Source organism: Mobula hypostoma, chromosome 3, assembly GCF_963921235.1.
Source record: "Mobula hypostoma chromosome 3, sMobHyp1.1, whole genome shotgun sequence".
NCBI lineage: Eukaryota > Metazoa > Chordata > Chondrichthyes > Myliobatiformes > Myliobatidae > Mobula > Mobula hypostoma.
This window is the reverse complement of record NC_086099.1, coordinates 219874670-219888780: the sequence shown is the minus strand read 5'-3', so window position 1 is coordinate 219888780 and position 14111 is coordinate 219874670. Positions and strand designations below refer to the sequence as shown.

Sequence of the window (14111 nt, the reverse complement as noted above, 5' to 3'; positions counted from 1 at the left end):
TCATACCTTCACAGCCCAGAAACTGGTTGGGGGAAACTGTTCTCGCTTGGTCTCAACGCTTCCCTCTGCAATTGAATACTAGACATCTTATCAGTAAGGCCACTGTCAGTCTGTGTGGGCAGCAGTGTCTCTAATCCCATTACTCTGAACATTGGTGCTCCCCAATGCTGTGTGCTCAGCCTTCTCCTGTTCAAACCATGTCAGGTTTGTGGATGCCACAACAGTGGTTGCTGTCATTAAGAATGATGATGAGACAGAGTACAGAGAGGAAGTCGAGTAGCTGGTGAACTGGTGTGAAGAACAACCTAAGCCTGAAAGTAGAGGAGATCAAGGAGGTCATTATGGAGTTCAGGAAGGTGCAGATAAATCATCCCCCTCTGTGAATGCATGGCTGCTCCATAGTTAATTGTACAGAGTTCCCGGAAGTTCACATCATGGATGACTTCACCTGGTCCTTTTAATATCACTGCCCTGAGCAAGAAGGTACTGCAACGCCTCCACTTCCTAAGAAGATTGAGGCAAGCAAGGTTCCAACGACCCCCCCTCCCCGCCAATCTTAACTATACTTTCACAGGAGAGCCATTGAGAGCATCCTCCAACGTTGCATCCCCATGTGGTATGGGAGCAGCCAAGCATCAGACCCAAAGTCCCCACAAAGGATTGAAAATGGCTGTGAGGATCATAGGGGTCTCCCTGCCACTCATCGGGGACATTTATCGGGAGCACTGCATACACAGGGCCCTTAGTATTATGAAGGATACCGCCCTTTCATCCAGCATCCTCTTTGACATTCTACCATCAGGCAGGAAACTGCGATTAAATTAAAAACAAGAATGGCAAGGATGGGAAACTTTCTTCCTTCAGGCCATTGGGCTTCTGAACTCCCTACCACATCACATTCAAAGTGTCACTGTTTAATCTGTTTTGTACCTTTTAATAATTTGTGCACTTTAGCTTATGCCTGCTTCATCTGTAGGTTTTTATCCTTGCCTTCATAAATTATCATGTGTGATATGTTATAGGACCACAGGATGCAAGCAGAATAAGGCAGTTCAGCTCACTGAGTGAGTCTGCACTGCCATTCCATGACTGATACCGGATCCCACTCAACCCCATACAACTCAAAATCTGGAGGAACTTACCAAGCCAGGCAACATCTATAGCAAAGAGTACAGTTGACATTTCAGGCTGAGACCCTTCATTAACCCCATACATCTGTCTTCTTGACGTGTCCTTCAATGTCCTGATCAATCAGAAACTATCAGCTTCTGCCTTAAGTATACAAATTCCACCGAGATGCAATACGGAGCGTCATAGGAAGTCATTCCTGCCTGTGGCCATCAAACTTTACAGCTCCTCCCTTGGAGGGTCAGACACCCTGAGCCAATAGGCTGGTCTTGGACTTACTTCCTGGCATAATTTACATATTACTATTTAACTATTTATGGTTCTGTTACTATTTATTATTTATGGTGCAACTGTAACGAAAACCAATTTCCCCCGGGATCAATAAAGTATGACTATGACTAAATGGACTTAACCTCCACTGCAATCTGTGGTAGAGCATTCTCTAGATTCACTACTCTCTGGCTAAAAAAAAATTCCCCTTGCCTCTGTTCTCAAAGTTCACCCCTCCATTATGAGGCTGTGCTCTAGTTCTGGATACACCCACCATAGGAACCATCCCCTTCACATCCACCTGATCCAGTCCTTTCATCATTTGGTAGGTTTCAATGAGATCCCCCTCCCCCACATTCTTCTAAATTCCAGTGAGTACAGGTCCAAAATTGCCAAATGGTCCTCATGTTTAACCCTTTTATTCTCCGAATCATCCTTGTGAACCTCTTTTGGACACACTCTTCAATAACAGCACATCCTTTCTGAGACATTTGGGGCTCAAAACTATTGACAATACTCCAAGTGGCCTGAATAGTGTATTATAAAGCTTCAGCATTATCTCCTTGTTTTTATATCCTATTCCGTTTGAAATAAATGCCAACATTGCCTTTGCCTTCTTTACCACAGACTCAATCTGTAAATTAACCATCTGGGAGTCTTGCACGAGGGCTCCCAAGTCCCTCTGTGCCCCTGTTTGAATTTTCTCCCCATTTAGATGATAGTCTACACTATTGTTCCTTTGCAAAAATGTATTATCGTACATTTCCCAACACTGTATCCATCTGCCACTTTTTTGCCCAATGTGTCTTAAGTCGTGCTGCAATCACATTGCTTCCTCAGCACTACCTACCTCTCCAACTATCTTCGAATCATCTGCAAACTTTGCCACAAAGCCATCAATTCCATTATCCAAATTGCTGACAAACAATGTGAAAAGTAGCGGTTCCAATACTGACCCTGAGGAACACCACTAGTCATTGGCAGCAAACTAGGAAAGGCCACTATTATTCCCACTTGCTGCCTCCTACCTGTCAACCATTCCTCTATCCATGCCAGAATCTTTCCTGTAATGCCATAGGATTTTATCTTGTTAAACAGCCTCGTGTGGCACCTAATCGATTGCCTTCTGAAAATCCAGGTAAAGGATATCTGGTGACTCTCCTTTGTCCATCCTTCCTTGAAGAACAGTTTTGTCAGACAAGATTTCCCTTTACAGAAATCATGCTGGCTTTGACTTGTCATTAGTCTCTAAGTACCTCGAAACTTCATCCTTAATAATAGACTTTCCTAACCACTGAGGTTAGGCTAACTGGCCTATAATTTCATTTCTTTTGCCGCCTTCCCTCCTTAAACGGTGGAGTGACATTTGCAATTCTCTTGGCCTCTGGGACCATGTTACAATCAAGTGATTCTTGAAAGATCATGACCAATGCATCTGTTATCTCTTCAGCAACCTCACTGTTTGTAGTCCATCTGGTTGCGGTGACTTATCTACATTAAGACCTTTGAGTTTCTCTGGCAGTTTTTCCTTTGACATAGCAATGGCACTCATGGACCTCTGGCACACTGCTAGTGTCTTCTACAATGAAGACTGATGCTCAGTACCCAATAAGTTTTTCTGCCATTTCTTTGTCCCCCATTACTACCTCACCAGCATCATTTTCCAGTGGTCCAATATCAACTCTCACCTCCCTTTACTCATTATACAACTGAGAAAACTTTTAGTATCCTCCTTTATATTATTGGCTAGTTTGTCCTTGTTAATATCTTTTCCCTTTTCATAGCTTTTTTAGCTGCCTTTTGTCTGATTTTAAGCTTCTCAATAACTTTCCACTTACTTTTGCTGCCTTGTATACATGCCTTTCCTCTGTTTTTATGCAGTTCTTAACTTCCCTTGTCAGCCATGGTTGCCTAGCCCTGCCATTTGAGAAAACTTCTGTGGGGACATATCTATCCTGTGCCTTGTGAACTATTTCCAGAAACTTCAGCCATCTCTGCTCTGACATCATCCCTGCCATATCCTCCTCCAATCCACCTGGTTAAGCTCTTCTGTCATGCCTCTAATTCTCTGATGCATGTGACTTGTGCTTCTCCCTCTCAAATTGCAGTATGAATTGAATCATATTGTGATCATTGCCTCCTAATGTTTCCTTTGCGTTAAGCTCCCTAATAAGATCTGGGTTATTTACACAACACCCAATCTAAGAGCTTTTCCTGTTGTAGGCTTGAGCACAGCTGGTCTAAAAAGGCATTCAATGAATTCCCTCTTGTGATCCACACACCAAACTGGATTTTTCCAGTCCCCTTGTATATTGAAGTCTTCATTACAATTGTGACATTACCCTTATTACATGCCTTTTCCAGCTCCCTTTGCAATCTCAACCCCACATCTTGGCTACCATTTGGAAGCCCATTATGATTCCCATAATGGTTTTTTCACCCTTGTATTTTCATAACTCCACTCACAAAGATTAACATCCACTGACCCTATGTCACCTCTTTCTAAAGATGTAATTCTGTCTCTTAAAAAAGAACCACGCCACCACCTATGCCTTCCTGCCTGTCCTATCCTTTGATGTTAAGCTCCCAACTATGGCCTTCTTCCAGCCATGACTCACTGATGTCCTCAACGTCATACTGACCAATCTCTAATTGCGCCACAAGTTCGTCCACCTTATTCCGAATACTGCATGCATTTAAATACAGCACCTTCAGTCCTGCATTTTTCACCTTTTGAATTTTGCTTCTAAGGTACAACTTAACTCATTGTTCTGTCTGCGTTTGTACTCAATCATTGGCTTGTCCTTCCTTGCATTTGTATTACATTTATTTGTAAACCTGCTGGTTTATCCTCAGTTCTTTCATACTGGTAGAGGAACTCCACAGGCCAGGCAGCATCAGTGGTGGTGGGGGGAGGGGGGGCAGGGGAGTACAGTCAGTGTTTTGGGGCATAATATCAACTGTACTTTTTTCCCCATAGATGCTGTCTGATCTGAGTTCCTCCAGCATTTTGTGTGTTGCATGGATTCCCAGCATCTACACATTTTTCTTGTCTATCACACTGGTTCCCAAGCCCTTGCTATATTAGTTTAAACCACTCTCAACAGCTCTAGTAAACCTGCCTGAAATGATATTGGTCCCCCTCAGATTCAAGTGCAACCTGTCCCTTTTGTACAGGTCACACCTGCTCCAGAAGAGGTCCAAATTATCCAGAAATATGAATCCCTGCTCCAGTTCTACAGCCATGCATTTATTTGCCACCTTATTCTATTCCTATCCTCACTGTTGTGTTGCACAGACCTAAATCCCAAGATTACTACCCTTGAGGTCCTGCTTCCCGGCTTCCTTTGTAACTCTGTATTCTTTTTTCAGGACCTCCTTCCTTTTTCTACCTATGTTGTTGGTACCAATATGTATCACAACTTCTGGCTGCTCACCTTCCCTTTTCAGGATATCGTGGACGCGTTCAGAAACATCGCAGACCCTGGCATCTGGGAGGCAAACTACCATCCGTGTTTCTTTTGGCGTCCACAGAATCGCCTAACTGTAGAGTCCCCTATTACGTTATGTATATTTCTGTGCTTTACACCCTGGTTCAGAGAAACATTCTTGTTTCTATATGCATTATGTGGTTAGATAATGGTTAAATGGCAATGGACTTGCTCGTCCTTCATCTACATACACAATGGGCAACTTGCAATTAACCTACCAACATGTGTGCTTCAATGTAGCATTTACTCAATGTTGACTTTATGTAATAACATTTTCATCAAATGGTATATATTCAAAGAGCAGTGATCCAGGCTGCTTCTACTATTCAGGCGGTATAGTGATTAATGCAGCACTTTACAGCAACGGCTGTAACACTGGGAATCAATTTTATTAGTCATATACATTTATGGTGTGTTGGTCAGGGTGTGGTATGCAAATGAAAACAGCATTCAGTAATTATGAAGTATATAAGTTGGAAGTTAAAGTTCAGGTATGAAATGCTTAAGTACATAAATACTAGCATGTATAAACAGCATTATAAAATTATTTGCATTGCAGGGACAGAAATAATAGATGGGGAGGGGGAGGAGGCTAAAGAGAGTAGTTGATCAGATTAACTACCTGGGGATAAGAAACATTTCAGATAACATGAACTTTTTGTTTTAATAGCCCTATAGCACTTTATAGAAGGAAGTTTTGGAAAAGACATTTTGTAGGGTGGGTAATCTTTCCTGCCCACTTCTTTGACTTGGACATAAGTCCTGCAGTGATGGTAGACTGCAGCCAGTGATAGTTCATTGTGGATTTTGTAAATTGTAAGAAGATGCTACACTATACCAGACTATAATGGCCAATGTCATCATGGAGGGCATCCTCACAGGGAAGAATTGCACCAATATATTCCGGTGAAGATAGAATTTTACCAACTGCCACAAGTACCATCCTATGGCGAACCTAAGCTTGAATCAGATTCCCAATGCTGCCTGTAAGGAATTCCAATGTTCTCCCTGTAACCATACGGGTTTCCTCCAGCTGCTTCCAGTTTCCTCCCACATTCCAAAGATTTAGGCTTAGTGAGTTGTGGACACATTAGTTGGTACGAGAAGCATGGTGACTCTTGCAGGCTGCCCAGCACAATTGTTGCTGATTTAATGCTAATTTGATTAGAACTAATCTTAATTGTATATTAGCTGAATGCAATGGATTTCTGTTAATTGGGGCATCTCTTAAAGAACAAAATCTAATAATTAAAATAGTTGAGTTTCCCTTGGTTTATCTGGGTCATGATGGCACTTAACTGGCGCAGGAGACTGTTGTCATACAGGTTTTAACTAGTGTTAGCCACTTGCATTTGTGTGGCTCTTCGACACTACACTATGCTTGAAGCAAACAGTGTGCTTGTGTTCAAAAAGAAGTGATATTTGTCACTGATGGTTGGCGTGAAACAAACAGTAAGACAATTCCAAACTCTTTTGCACACTGCAGTTTTAAGCATTCAGGCATGGAGATGCCAGGAATGGCTGGTAGTGAAAATGAAACTATTTCAGTACGCTAGGAACTATGAAAAGTTTGAAGGTATCAACAATCATCTTGAATGTTACAATAAAATGAAGATTTGGAGGATGTAATTGTCAAAAGCAATGTATGAAGGCAGTACATTATCTGGACTAGGTCTGCTGATTTGGTTCAGTTACAGTCAAAAGAACGCGACGTGGATGAATTCCTCTGTCAGCGTACTAGAAACTAATTCTACTGCAGTAGCATTGGTGGCATTCTAATTTCTTTTCATTTAAATACTTGATTGGTTCAATGACATTTTATACCTTTTTAACTACTTCCATTAAAATTCAGCTTTTTGGGGCAGCCACTTAGTTGGACCAAAATGTGCTGGTCCTGATGTGTTCCAATTAACCGGAATCCATTGTATCAGGACTGTCTACTGAGGCAATTGAGCATGCCTCCAGATGGCTATGAATCCAGAGATGTGACCTGTGGACCAGCACTGCTGGGGCCTGATCAACTCTGGCTGGGTCACCTGGGTGAGGGTGTCTGGCGTTAAAATACTCAACCCCCAGTGACCCCAAGTTGCACAACTGATGTTGTGTCCCAGCACATCCTAGAATGTATTATTTGTAAAATCTGAAAAATGTTTCAAATGCTTATAGCACTGGAATTTCCAGAATTGGAGAAAATATTGGTTGTCTCCAGTTTGTGTACTGATGGAATACTGGTCTGCTCTGTCCTTTAGATTTGATATTAAACCAAGGTCTCATCAGCTGACTGAATTGGCATCATCTGAAGAGGAAGAAGTTCTAATGTACTGTCCATCAGGCAAGACAAGGTTAATATTCACATATTTAATTTGCTGTGGCATATGTGTGCATGAAAAATGGTGTATTCAACAACACTGAAAAATATTGAAGTTTACTCTTTGTAAAAGTACTATTTTGAAGATGAAAACTTGAGACAGTTGTTGAAGATGCAATTATAAAATGATTGCCTTTGCCTTGTATAGAAATGAATAATTTTCTGGATTTGCTTTTCATTTATAAAGAATGAAATTAACACTTCCCATCCTTATAAAATTAGTATTTGCTCACAGCTAATAAATTTTCTATTTAAGGAAGCTTTCAGTAATTCTTTGCCTTATCTTTTCTGGTCCTAAATATTCTGCCCATATGCTGTCAAATTCTCGGATAGAGGAATGAGTTTTAAACTGCTGTGCTATTGGGAAATGCTTATGTTCAAAGGAACTCTGTTCTTGTCCCATAATCACTTAAAACTCTTCTATAGGTGTATCACACAATTAGAAAGACGAATTGCAAGCTCTATCACAGGGAATTGTAGTACGAGTCAAGATTCCTTACTAAATTATAGTATATTGTAAGCCCATGTCTTGACCGTGCAATTTTGGTCTTAATGTATTTAATAAAAGTTGTGATTGCTGTCTGTGGCATGAGTGAGTGGGAGGGAGGAGCAGGACATGTTTTGCTGTTCTATTTTGTTCTGTGAACATGGCAGGCACCTTGTCTTGGTGCCAGAATGTGTGACAACACTTGTGCTGCCCCCATCTGACCTTGGGTGTGTTGGTTGTTAACACAGATGGTACATTTCACTGTTTTAATGTACATATGATAAATAAATGAATCTGAGTAAATCAGACTGGTTCCTGGATTGTCTGGATTTGTTTTCCTTGATGTGGATGAGGGGCCTCAGTATAAAATTGAGGTGCTTGGGTTGTAGGAAACTTCCTCTACAGAGGTATCTACAACTAGAAGGCATAGGTTTAGGGTAAGGAATAAGAGGTGTAGGAGTCTGGAACATACTGATTTGGTGGGAGGGGGAGGGGGAGGGTTTGCTGAAATTATCAACACTATATTTAGATGAGCCCTTGAATGGCTAAGACGTCAAAGGATTTGGACCAAGATAGTAGCGTAGCGTAGCATAGCATTAGCATAACACTATTATATCGTCAGCGACCCGGGTTCAATTCCCTTTGCTCTCTGGAAGGAGTTGGTGCATTCTCCCTGTGACCACATGGGCTTCTGGTTTTCTCCCACGTTCCAAAGGCCTATGAGTAGGTGTAATTGGTTGGCATGGGCTAAGTGTGCTAGAAGGGCCTGATACCATGCTTGTATTAAATAAATGGGATGGACATATGGGCCAAAGGGCCTGTTTCTTGTGGTTCTGACTGTATGCTGGGTCTGTCATACAGAGATTTGGGTAAGTCGAGCCTCTATTAAATGGCACTTAGAAGAATGAAAGGCAGACTCGGTGAAATGACATTTGTATAGGACTCAACAGGGTAGATGCAAGGAAGATTGTTCCCCTGGATTAGGAGTGCACAAATAGGGGGTAGTTTCAAAATGTTAGGCCACTTAAGATGGAAATGAGGCTCTTCATTCAGAGGCTGATGTATCTACAGAATTTACTCAAAGATGGTGTTCAAAACAGATCATTAGATAGAAGATGAAAATGGCATTTGAGGCTGTAATCATGTTGACTAATAAAGCAGGCTCCAGACTGAATGACATACTATTTTTTTTCCCTCATTCACTGCTTTTATGAAGCAAATTCCTCTACTCCACCAATGTAGGCAGGAGCTACTGTTGCTTTCCAGAGAAGTTAGTGGTGGGCAGGAGTCTGTCAGAGGTAAATTTGACTTTTAGCAGTGTTTACAAAGAAGCTTGCTATAGAATCAGTAATAATTACTGTGAATGTAGCATATTGACTTAATATGGTAATAAAAATTTTGGAGTCTGTTTCATTTACTTCTCAGCATGCACACAAACCAGCAAACTCTCCTGGGTGCCTCTTGCTATCTGCATTCTACCTTGAGACTCTTCACTTGTTCCTTCTATTTCATTTGTACAGTTTTGAAAATGTGCTCTGGCTTGGTATTCTTTTGCATCATATGCATTAATATTGCCATAGTGGTTACTGAGAAGGTAAATACAGTTGGCTTTCCTTATCCGTGGGTTCCACATGCGCGGATTCAACCAACTGTGGATCGGAGAAAACCCGGAAGTTCTCTCTCCAGCACTTGTTGCTTGAGCATGTACAAACTTTTTTTTTTCCTTGTCATTATTCCCTAAACCAGTGGTCCCCAACCTGCGGGCCGCGGACCGATACGCTGCCGCGAAGAATGCAGCAGTACAGCGGTAGCCAGAACGCACCCAGCACATCTTTAAGAAAAAAGCCGAAATAAACAAACTAATTAATTAGGTGCCATCCGGCACGTAAATGTTGGCCCAGATCAGAGGCGATTGCATCATCTTTGATCTGGGCTGAGATTTACGAGCCGGGTGGCATCTAATTAATTAGCTTGTTTATTTCAGCTTTTTTCTTAAAGATGTGCTGCGTGCATTCCGACTACCGCTGTACTGCTGCATTCTTCACGGCCATGTATCGGTCTGCGGCCCAGAGGTTGAGAACCACTGCCCTAAACAACGCAGTATAACAACTACTTACATAGCATTTATGTTGTATTAGGTATTGCAAGTAATCTAGAGATGATTTTAAGTATATGGGAGGATGTGCGGGTAGGTTTCTGCGGATCGGGATCGGGGAAAAAACGGTTCTCTTACTAAGTACAGGTACATCTGGTATTATTTAGCGTCAGTCAAACGTTTATCTTGGTATATAGTGTATATTTTACCTTTCTATGCATATAAAACACTTAAGAAATGTATGTATTTCAATAATTAAACCACTATGTTGCTTAGTAATAATTGTAGCTTTCCAACTTTCTATATTCTGTTTAAGTTTTGAAATAAACTCCGAAGTTTAATTTGAATATAAATTTAGGATCTTTGGGGATTGCCAAGCCAAGATAAGTAAAGTGATCTTTAACTACTTTGAATGGGACACTTTCCGCATGTAGTCGTTGGAGAGGGGCACAAAGTCACTTTTTGTCCAATTGATTGAGTATCCCGATAGTCTGCCAAAAGAGGTGATTAAATCTAGAAGAAGAGGGGCTGAGTTTTGTAAGTAGGGTATCACATCGTCAGCATATAAACTAATGTGTGTTTCAATACCTCCCACTTTCAAACCCAGAATATTTGGGTGACTTATTTTTAGGGCAAGGGCTGTACTGCGACGGCAAAAAGAGCTGGTGAGAGGGCACCCCTGCTGGACTGAACGGTGTAGGGGAAACAGAGTTGAATTGTCACCATTAGTTATAATAGAACACATTGGGCTGGCATATATCAGTTTTACCCAAGACGCAAATGACTTCCGAACCCAAACCTGTACAGTGACTCAAACGTGTAAAGCCACTCAATCTGGTCAAAAGCCTTCTGTGCATCAAGGGAAATTTGAGCTGCTTCATTCGCACTTTTCTCGTTACTTACAAATTAGACACTACATTCAATCTTAAGATTTGTAATTTTAAAATCCTTCCAGGGAAACATTTTTTTCATGTTTTAAAGAACCCTCCTGGCTCCAGGCATCTCGTTTCTAAGTTTGTACGTTTGTTTGATAATTGCACTGTAGCGTTTACTGTGAAGATTAGAGATGCCTAGAGAGAGGAGTTGGCATTGAATTATCTGAAGCTGCCTGGGACAAGTATTTGTCTATGATACAGGCTTGCTTTGTTAACAGCAGGCACCAACTGATCCAGTTTAAAGTTGTCCACCGTTCTCACTACTCTAAACTTAGATTGCACAGGATTTCTCTTCTGTCTCACCAATGTGTGATAGATGCCAAGGGACGGAGGCCACGTTGTCACACACCTTTTGGTTTTGCCCATTACTAACTGGATTTTGGTCCTAGATATTCGACTGGTACTCAGAGGCCTATAAAGATCCTTCCCCTTAGAAGCTGGTCTCGCTATATTTGGCTGCTGGCAATCTACTTTTGTTTCCCTGCAGCCATACAACAGTCTCTGATGCTGGGGATGATTGTTGCCAAAAGACTTGTCTTGAGGGAATGGAAATCACCCTCTTTTCCCCCTTCCTTTCGGAGATGGATGGCTGCTATGATCTCAGTCATACAGATGGAGAAACTTAGGTTCTTGAGAACCAATTCAATTTATTTAAAAAATAAATAAATAAATATTTCGGCTATCTGGAATCCATTTCTTGCCTACCTGGATGAGACCGGGGCGAATGAGCAATTTCCCCCCAGCTGATTTCTCACAACCCTCATTTGAGATTTAACATTTAGTATTTTTGAGCACTTTGTACATTAGGCATCCCTCTAATGTTATGTCTTTTTTACTTATTTCATTTTTATACATGTCTGAGCTGGGATGTTCTTGTTGATTTCATTGTTGTTTTTTGAAAATAAAATATAGAAAAAATTGTAGCTTTCATTGGGGCAGGGCCTTTCTCACTTTATCCTTTAAAATTGTTCTGATCGTTGACTGACTGTAGCCTAACGCTTTTCCAATGACTGGTGTTTCATCTCTTTCCAATTGCTTTATTGTTTCCACTTTATTTTTGATCATGATTATTTTTGTGAACAGAAACACTGCGGATTCAGGGCTCCGCCGGGTCCTAAAGTCCACCGCACTGAGACAGGTTAAATAAGGGACTTAAGCATCCGCGATCCTGGAGCCAATCCCCCACAGATAAAGGAGGATTTTACTATTTTGCACTCGAGTAAGTGCAGATGTGCATGTGTCCACTTTTTGAACCTTTGTATTCAGTGGGCACTAAATACACCTGCTTGTAAATGTTTAATCAGCCAATCATGTGACATCAACTCAATGCATAAAAGCATGCAGACTTAGGCAGGCAGTTCAGTTGTTCAGACCAAATATCAGAATGCTGAAGAAAAAATCTAAGTGACTTTGACTGTGGAATGATTGTCAATGCCAGACAGGCTGCTTTGAGTATCTCAAACTCCTGATTTGGGATTTTCACACACAGCAGTCTTGAACAGGAGTTCCCAACCTTTTTTATGCCATGGACCCCAACTATTAACAGAGGTTAGGAACCCCTGCTCTAGAGTTTATAGAGAATGTTATGATAAACAAAAAATAATTCCAATGAGGAATGGTTCTGTGGGTGAAAACTCCGATTGTTAATGAGAGCACTACTCACAATGCTGGAGCATCTACGGAAAAGATACTCTCAGCCTGAAACAGTGACTGTTTTCTCTTTTCCATAGATGCTGCCTGACCTGCTGTGAGGGTGTGGTATTTGCAGATTTTTCTTGTGTTCCCTAATGAGGTCAGAGGAGAATAGCCTGACTGGTTCAAGCTGACAGGAACGTGACAGTGACTCAGATAACCATGCATAAGTAATATGCATAGAGCATCTCTGAATGCAGAACATGCAAACCTTGGAAGTTGATGGGCTATAGCAGCAGAAGACTCTGTCGGGTTCCACTCCACTCCAATACCTAATAAACTGACCGTTTTCCCCCTACCCCCTCCTTGTGGCTAGGAATTTTTTTATGTTGTATCTGGAATTTTCTGGTTAGCGGGAGATTTCCTTCCATGCCGCTCTGACGTATTGGGAAATCGTGTACGAGGCAAGTTACGGCAGTGGTTTGCCATTGCCTTTCTAGAGATCGCCAGCTTTTAATCCAGCATGGATGGAGAGCGTGCAAGGGTGCCGGCTGGAATCGTACTCAGGACCTCTCGCCCTGAAGTCCAGCGCTGATGCCACTATGCCACCAGCTGGCTTTCGGCTAGAAGTACTGTTCTAAAATACAGTGGAGAAGGCAGTGACAAATCTAGTGTGATATTTCAGAGATGTGATTTTACACTTGTTTACTAGTGTGCTGTTGGAACTTTGTTACAGTTCATAGATATTTTCCCTATCTGGGTGATAAACATTCACCTGTGCAGTGTTATTGCCACTTTGAATTCATTAACATCTAAAAGAATATTCAGTTTACACTTGCACTTTAAATGTGGGATTCTGTATTTTTTTCAGTTTCCATGTGCATCATTTCTTCCTTGCCTTTGCTCTCACTTTCCCAGTCTTGGCTGTCTGTGCTTTATTCCTTCAAAAGATCCTTTTGGCCACTGCTGATAACTTTAGCCTTGGTCTTTGGTATTACATTGCATAGTGATTTCTAGTTTTTTTTAAAAAATAAAGATATTCTCTTCAGAGTAAGAGTGCCCTTGGTAGCCTTTTATTTCTGGCCCTCAGTTCTCTATCATGTATAGTAGGTAGTGGCTGTTACTGGAGAAATCCAAGAACTCAACTTTGCTTTGCCACTCTGTTACCGGGTTATCAGTAACATCTACTCGGGGTACCAAAAAATCTATGGCAATCTATCCTACCGGTAATTGTCTTGTGTTGTTGCATACTGAGAAGAGTTCTTAAAGAGTTTAGTTCAATACATTGTTTTAACCTGAAACACTGACTGTCCATTTCCCCCATAGATACTGCCCAACTTGCTGAGTTCATTCAGCTCCTTGTTGCTCCAGATTTCCAGCAACCACATTCTTTAGACTCCAGAAATCCTAGTTTGTCTACTTCCATCAATTTGAAATCTTGCTGGACTATTAAATGTTCTTGGTTGGAATACAAATCTAAACACTATTTTGGGATGTCAAGTTTCTTGGGCTAAAAGATTTTGCAAGATGATTTTAAGGGTGAGATACTTCAGTTGTGTTGTACTGATTGGAGCGAGGGTGGGAAAGGAAATACGTTTAAAGTTTATATACTATATACAACCATGAGATTGGTTTCCTAACAGGCAGCCACAAAACAAAGACACACAATAGAACCCATTTTTTTTTTTTAAAACCCGTTAAACAC

General features: G+C 41.3%; 1 protein-coding gene across 6 annotated transcripts in view; it reads left to right on the top strand.

Moving 5' to 3' along the window:
- The window catches only part of nktr (natural killer cell triggering receptor), a 224725-nt gene that overhangs the window by 18385 nt on the left and 192229 nt on the right, over positions 1 to 14111 (top strand). For all 6 annotated transcript variants that reach the window (XM_063044549.1, XM_063044548.1, XM_063044546.1 and 3 more), the window contains exon 2: positions 7139 to 7231. The gene's annotated coding sequence lies outside the window, so the exon portion shown is untranslated. The remainder of the gene's footprint in view (positions 1 to 7138; positions 7232 to 14111) is intronic.